Source organism: Drosophila suzukii (genome assembly GCF_043229965.1).
Source record: "Drosophila suzukii chromosome 2 unlocalized genomic scaffold, CBGP_Dsuzu_IsoJpt1.0 scf_2c, whole genome shotgun sequence".
In the NCBI taxonomy this organism is placed as follows: domain Eukaryota; kingdom Metazoa; phylum Arthropoda; class Insecta; order Diptera; family Drosophilidae; genus Drosophila; species Drosophila suzukii.
Genome location: NW_027255896.1, coordinates 24220835 through 24227039, shown reverse-complemented (window position 1 = coordinate 24227039; position 6205 = coordinate 24220835). Strand labels below are relative to the sequence as shown.

The following is a 6205-nucleotide window of genomic DNA, read 5'->3' as shown; positions in this document are numbered from 1 at the left end:
GTAGATTATTTGCTTGACTGACTGTTTATTTGGTACTTTAATTGATCTTGACGGTTTGACTCCTCGTGATCGACTGATCCAGCTGCCAGCGCTCTGCGGCCTTATATAGGGCCTCCAAGCACCGTTATTTCCCTTTTGCGCACGGCCCGCTGGATCTCTCCACTCTGGGTCCAAAGTTCGTGCCTCCTGGATGACCCACTTGTCCTTTATGTACCGCTTCCAATAGATGTTCCGCCCACTGCTGCCGTTCCGCTGATTCCCGTGCCGCTTGTGGCACGCCTGTGTGCCGCTCCACTGCCGAGATGTGGCACTTCCTCTCCCGGTCCAAAGTTCACGGGAGAGTCCAAAGTCCAGTGGAGTTCCGTTATCCCCTTCTGCATACGGCACTCTTGCTCTGCCCGCGAAGTCTCCATTCTCTCTCGATCTCCATCCTTGGTCTCCAATCTCTCTCGCTCTCCTTCATTGGTCTCCAAACTCTCTCGCTCTCCATCCTTGGTCTCCAATCTCTCTCGCTCTCCTTCATTGGTCTCCAAACTCTCTCGCTCTCCTTCGTTGGTCTCCAAACTCTCTCGATCTCCCCGCCGCGCCGTTACTACGCGAGTTCGCCGCGTATCTGGTAAGCGGCCGGCCATCTGCTGCTGGTTCTATTTGTGGGGAGTAATTCAACTCCTCACATTCCCCCCTTACTTCGGGAAACATTTAAGACTGGATCCTACTCTCCGGCGTTTCCTTGCTTATCCTAGCCTTTGAGTCCTTGTGATTCCCGCGGCGCTCCCTCGTTGCTCCCTCGATGCTCCCTCGATGCTCCCTCGACGCTCTTAACTCCCTTGAGTTTCTACAGCGGGGGTCATCCTCCTCGTAGCAACTTTAAATCTCCCGCGCCGATATTTCCTGTGTTCCCACTGGGACATCGATACCCCTGGGCTATCGATCCCCAGCTCGCTGCTCATTGCTGCGTCTCACTCCTTTCCATGTTTCCTCCGCCTGGTCACACCATTCGTGCGTGATCGATATTTATTCGCATATCGATACCGACGGTACGGCGTTGCCACCTGCTCGTTTGCGATATTTCCACCTTGGCCGATATTTCCATTGTCGTGTGCCCATCGATCGCACTATCGTCCAGTGCCAATCGATCGCCTATCGAGGCGCCCCCTTCCCTGGCTCGTGGTGATTTTGCAACTTTCATACTATGAAATTCATAGGTAAGTTTCTTTTGCATTTCCTTCACTCCTTTTCATCTCATCCTTTCGTCCTCTCTCGCCCTTCACTCGTCCTCTGTTGGCAGCACCTGACTCCACATTGGCAGCTTTTGAGAGCGGTTGCGGAGAGGACTTCGCATTCGCTTCGCAACCAGGACAGCCGGTAAGTATTTATGATGTCTTTCTGCTTCCTGCATTAAGCCCCCTTTAAATTTCAGGTTGCTGGTGCGGCCCATGCATGCCCCGTTCCTTTTCATGTTTTTAGTCAACTGTTGGTGTGGTGCGTGTTTCTGTTTTTTTTTTTTTTTGTGACCAGCTGGCTACGGTGTAGATCTGATTCTGCACCGTCCTCCCCTTTTCCTCGGGTAACAACTAGACGAGCTCGTCCGGCGCATGCCGTATAGAATCTCCGGATGCTGCGGTGTATGTCTGGACTGCGCATCTTGTGTTGCTTGTCTCCTTCCGCGCATACTCTCTTCTACGTTATCCGTATCCTTGTGCCATTTTGTAAGTGTCCCTTCCGCCTGGCGTTATCGCGGATGACTCTGGCAACTGCCCGACGCTGAATCCTGTTGCCTTGCGGTCGGGATCACCGTCCATCCCTATCCACGTCCTTGTGCCCTACCCTTATGGTTGACCTTTCTGCGTGGCGTGTGGATGACTCTCGCTTCGGCCTGACGCCTCATCCTGTGGCCTCGCAGTCTGGATCAACGTGTGATCCTTATCCATGTCCTTGTTCTATCCTGATTGTCCTTTCCGTGTGGCGTATGGATGACTCTCGCTTCGGCCTGACGCCTAATCCTGCCGCCTTGTACCCGTTGTTAGACATCTGATGTTTCTGCTGTCTGCTCGTTTACTTGTTGCTTGAGCTCGCCAACGTGAACTGTCTTTTCTTTCTTCGACTGTGTGTGGCGAATTTTGCAGATCACTGGAGAGACGAAATCTACAACCTGGTAAGGGCCATCGTACCTCGGGGCTAGTTTTGCAGCGAATCCTTCGGCCGCTTTGGACAGGTGATGTTCCTTGGCCCACACTATGTCGCCCACCGCTGGTGACCATTGCCTCCTTCTCAGATTGTAGTGTCTGGCTTGGTCCTGGGACGCCTTTTCCATATTTCGCCGCACGATCTCGAATACCTCTTTTAGTTTGTTGGCATTTTCCTCAGGGGTCTCCGTAGCTCGTCCAGTGCCTAGGGTTTCCTTATCATATAGGCTGCTGGGTAGACGTGGTTCCCTTCCCTGGGTAAGAAACGCCGGTGTATGGCCAGTGGATTCCGATGTGCTCGTGTTCACTGCTAGCATAATCTCCGGCCACTTCTCGTCCCAGTTTCTCTGGTCCTGCCCTGCGAGCTGCGCAATCATGGTCTTGACCGTTCTGTTCGCTCGTTCGGTCGGATTTTCTTGTGGTGTGTATGGTGCAGTGAACTGTTGTCTGATACCCATCTCGGCCAGAAAACTCTTGAAGATACGGCTTGTAAACTGCACTCCGTTGTCCGTTATGACCACCTTCGGGACCCCGTACCTTGCTATTATGCGCTCCCTAAACGCCTTCTTGAGCGACTCTGCTGTCGCACTGCGTAGGGGCACCAGTTCCGTCCATTTCGAAAACCTGTCTATCATGACCAGCAGCATTTGGTTCCCGTGCTTAGATCTTGGTAGGGGTCCAACGAAGTCTGCACATACCGTGGCCCATGGTTCCTCCGGCACTTGGGTCAACATCTTCCCAGCCGCCTGCATCTGATTGGGCTTAAACCGCATGCAAATCTCGCATTTTCGTACGTGGGCTCGGGCGTCTCTATGCATGCCTGGCCAGTAGTATCGGGCTGCCAACCGTGCAATTGTCCTTCGGCTTCCAACGTGTCCCGCGGACGGTGCGTCGTGGTTTTCCCTCAACACTGTTTCTCGTAGCGACTTCGGGACGCACATCTTCCATGACGCGACGTCTTCACTGCCTGCTCGGTGAGGTATGTTTCTGTACAGTGTCTCACCATCCATAACATAGTCCGGGTACTTCTGCGGTTGGGTCCTTATCTTTTCGCCCATGTCCTTGATCCAGCTGCACTCTCCTGAGGTTATTGTTGCCGATGCCTCTTTTACTCCTCGTAGCGTCTCTGGTAGTGGTTGTCTTGATAATGCGTCGGCCACCACGTTTAGCTGGCCCTTTCTGTACGCTATCTCAAAGTCGTACTGTTGTAGCTCCAGGGCCCATCTGGCGATCCTTCCTGAAGGGCTTTCGATGCTGTTGAGCCACTTCAGGGCCATGTGGTCGGTTACTACCTTAAAGTGGTAACCTTCCAGATATGGCCTGAGCTTCCGGATCGCCCAGACGATCGCCAAGCACTCCTTCTCCGTTGTCGAGTAGTTCTTTTCCGCGCCGTTCAGTGTTCGGCTCGAGTAGGAGATTACTCTTTCGCCCTTTTCGGTGTCCTGGGTCAGTATCGCTCCGATGCCGTAGTCGCTGGCGTCTGTTTGCAGGATGAAAGTTCTACTGAAGTCCGGGCATGCTAGCACTGGATCTGCCACGAGTCTTGCCTTAACCTCCTCAAACGCCATCTGGTGCTCTGGTGTCCACTCCCACTTACTGCCTTTGCGCAGCAGGTCGTTCAGGGGTTTGACGATTCTGGAAAAATCTGGTACAAACCGGCGGTACCACGACGCTACTCCTAGGTATTGCCGGAGCTCTTTGACAGTCGATGGCGGTTCTAGTTCGGCGATGGCGGCTACTTTTTCTGGATCTGTTCCTATTCCCTCGCTAGTCACTCGATGACCCAGGTACAGCAGCTCCTTTTTGAAGAAGTGGCATTTTTCTGGATTCAGCCTCAGATTTGCCTCCTTTAGACGCCGGAACACTTCCCTCAGGTTTCTTTTGTGTTCTTCCAGCGTGCGACCGATCACTGTTATGTCATCCTGGTAAGCGAATGCGTGAGGTGACATCTCGGGGCCAATTACTTGGTCCAAGACTCGCTGAAACGTTGCCGACGCCGAGTGAAGTCCGAACGGCATTACCCTCCACTGAAACAGACCTTTGCCTGGTACCGTAAATGCTGTATATTGCCTGCTACTTTCTTCTAGTGGGATCTGCCAGTATCCATCCTTCAGGTCCAAACTGCTGATGTACCGCGCTTCTCTTAGTTGATCTAGGATGTAGTTTATGCGGGGCATTGGGTAGGCATCCTTCACTGACTTCGCGTTGATCTGCCTGAAGTCGACACACAGTCTCCACTTGCCTGTCTTCTTTTTCACCATCACGATGGGGGAGCTGTATGGGCTCTTTGAATGCTCTATGAACCCCATTTGGAGAAGCTCGTCCACCTTTGCGTTGATTTCCCCTTGAATTTTTGGGTTCTTTGGGTAGTATCTCTGCTTGATTGGCTTGTCGTCCTTCATTTTGATCTGGTGTTCTGCCATATTCGATGTTCCCGACATTGTGCTGAAGTCTGCCAGCTCTGTTTCAAGGAACGCTGTAGTATCGTCCAACTCGTTTACTTGTTGAACGACTGCTACTGATAGCTTCTCCTCGAGCCATCCATTGTGTCGGTTCCTGGCTGGTATTATTATTTCGTGTCCAGCACACCTTATCTCGGTTCCGACTTGTTTCAGGAAGTTCCATCCCAACACTAATGGATCCACTACCCCGGGTAAAATCAAAAGGCTCATGGTCACTTGTTTGTTGCCGAATTTGACCTCCACCTCGAGCTGCGCATTAATTCCGCCGCACCTTCCATCTGCCAACCTAACTTGCCGTCTCGTCCTTGTAATCTTTCCTAGAGCAGCGATATTGTCCGCCAATTCTTCGCTAACGAAGCTTGCCGTTGCTCCGGTGTCGATTGTGGCTTTGTAGCTTTTCCCACCAATCATCACAGCTGCGGACAACTGCTGCTCCTCCTCGATTAGCTCGCCCGTTAGTTTGCAGAGGTGGCATTGTGCGATCCCCGCTCGCCTCTCTGCGGCTGAGATCGCTGGCCATTTCCCGATCGTTGGCAGCAATCGACGCTCCTAACACCCACCTTGCCGCATATCCAGCAAAACAGCAGCCGCTGGTTACGACATCCTCTAGCCCAGTGTCCGTTCCCACCGCATTTCCGACAGGCCTCCTGCGGGTCTGTGATATGGGTGGCATCTTGTGGCCTCTGTGTGTTGCTTGGCGGCCTCCACAAGGTATTGTTTGGCTGTCTCTGTTGCTGTGGGGGTGGTGCCCAATGGCCTCCGCGTGGTGCGTCTGTTGCCTGCTGTCGTCTGGCTTGGTGTGGTGGTGACCATTGGTCGTTTCCTCGTGTGTCCTGGTTATCTTCCTCCTCACATCTCCTGCATGTCACCTGTGTTGGTGACGCCGACTTTGTCTTTGAGAACTTGTTCTCCTGTGCGAAGACTTCCCGTTCCTTTTCAAGTTCTTCGTACTCATCGGCTAGGATCATTAGCGTGTCCAGGTCCGACACTTTGTATGCTCTTAAGAACATTCGTAGGCTTGGGGTGCAGTTCTCCTTGATGATCCTTAGGGTCTCTTTAGCGGAGTAATTAAGTGGCCTCACCATCGTCTGCATGTCGATCATGTAGTCCTTGAACGACTCGCTGAAGCCTTGCTTCCTTTGCCGGACCTGGTCCGCCAGCCTGGTGAAGAAATCTCTTGGCAGGAAATATGTGTGGAAACTTTCAATGAATTCTGCCCAAGTTCTCCACTGCTTATTGTTGGCGATGAACCATTTCAAAGCCCTTCCTTTTAGCAACTCCGGCATCGCTCGAGGGATCATATCGAGCTCCAAACCGTACGTGTTGGCGGACCATTCTACTTGCTCCAGGAACTCGAATGGTTTTTCCGCCCCGTCGAACCTGAACGACCATTCACGGACCTGTTTAGCGACCTTTGCATAGTCCGACTGGCTTGGTCTCGGGGTTAGCGCTGCTGCTTTCTTTTCTTGGCTTGATTCTCTCCTGTGGGCCTCTTTTTGCATGTTGTCAATGCTCAGGCTTGCCACAAAGTTGTCCCCTTCAGCGTTCGTTAGCGTA

The 6205-nt window shown here is 52.6% G+C and overlaps 1 long non-coding RNA gene across 1 annotated transcript; it reads left to right on the top strand.

The window, feature by feature from the left end:
- The first annotated feature begins 1069 nt into the window (after positions 1-1069).
- LOC139354158 (uncharacterized) lies at positions 1070-2001 on the top strand. The gene is made up of 3 exons (XR_011605240.1): positions 1070-1205; positions 1289-1365; positions 1421-2001. It is a non-coding gene; the product is annotated as an uncharacterized lncRNA (long non-coding RNA).
- Positions 2002-6205: the final 4204 nt, after the last annotated feature.